The sequence below is a fragment of the Otolemur garnettii genome, unplaced genomic scaffold, assembly GCF_000181295.1.
Source record: "Otolemur garnettii isolate 467f Iridium unplaced genomic scaffold, OtoGar3 scaffold00148, whole genome shotgun sequence".
NCBI classification, from domain to species: domain Eukaryota; kingdom Metazoa; phylum Chordata; class Mammalia; order Primates; family Galagidae; genus Otolemur; species Otolemur garnettii.
The window spans coordinates 3,703,722-3,704,814 of NW_003852543.1; positions in this window are offsets into that span (position 1 = coordinate 3,703,722).

A 1,093-nucleotide genomic window follows, 5' to 3' on the forward strand; every position below is an offset into this window, starting at 1 on the left:
GGCTGGGGATTCAAACCCGCCACCTTAGGTGTATGTGGCTGGCGCCTTAGCCGCTTGAGCCACAGGTGCTTGCAGAGGGATGGAGGTCAGGGGCTGAGGTTTCAGAGGCCTCTGCACCTCCTCCTCACACCTCTCAGCCCTCCACACCCTTCCTGCCCAGGGTGAGTGGTCACCTCCTGGTGACCCCTCAGTGGCAGTCAGGCTTGTTTGCCAAAGGCCCCATCATGACAAGTGCCTTCACATGGGTCATTAGATGCCTCCAGCACTCTGAGAGGGAGCTAGACAGTGGAGGAAGCTCAGGGTTGCCCCAGGGTTCATGTCAGCCTGCAGCCTAGCAGGAGTGGGAATCCAGCCCAACTTGGGACACTGTTAGGCAGCCTGGACCTGGGCCCCCTAGCATCTTATACTTGTCTACACACATCTGTTCATTCCAAGGTTGGAATCTCAGAGCGCAAGAGGCTTCCATGAATGGAAGCCAGCTGAGGAGCAATCAGGGCATGGGCACAAGCCCTGAGAACAGAAAGATCTTCACACTTTGGGGGCATGTACTCCAGGGGGAAATGAAGGCGATGAAGATAGAGAATTACATTTAAATAGTACCATAAATGCTAGGCTTAACTTCCCTGTGCATGACATATGGCCTCCACAGGGATAAAGGGAAATTTTTCAGAAATTACTTTTCTTAGGGCCAGGTGTGCTGGCTCACCCCTGTAATCCCAGCACTCAGGGAGGCTGAGGCAGGTGGATTGCATAAGCTCATGGGTCCTAGACTAGCTGAGCAAGAGCAAGACCCCATCTCTAAAAAATAGCTAGCCATCATGGCGGTTGCCTGTTATCCCAGCTACTTGGGAGACTGAGGCAAGAGAATCGCTTGAGCCCAAGAGTTTGAGGTTGCTGTGAGCTATGATGGTACAGCACTCTGCAGAGGGTCACAAAGTGAGACTCTGTCTCACACACACGAAAAAAAGAAATTACTTTTCTTCTACGATACCTAATTGTAGTTGATTACTAATTAATAAGCAAAAACCAGAAGTTTGAAGGATATGAAATTGTTTGTATAAAGTACTCCACATTTTGAAAGATAAAAGAAAAA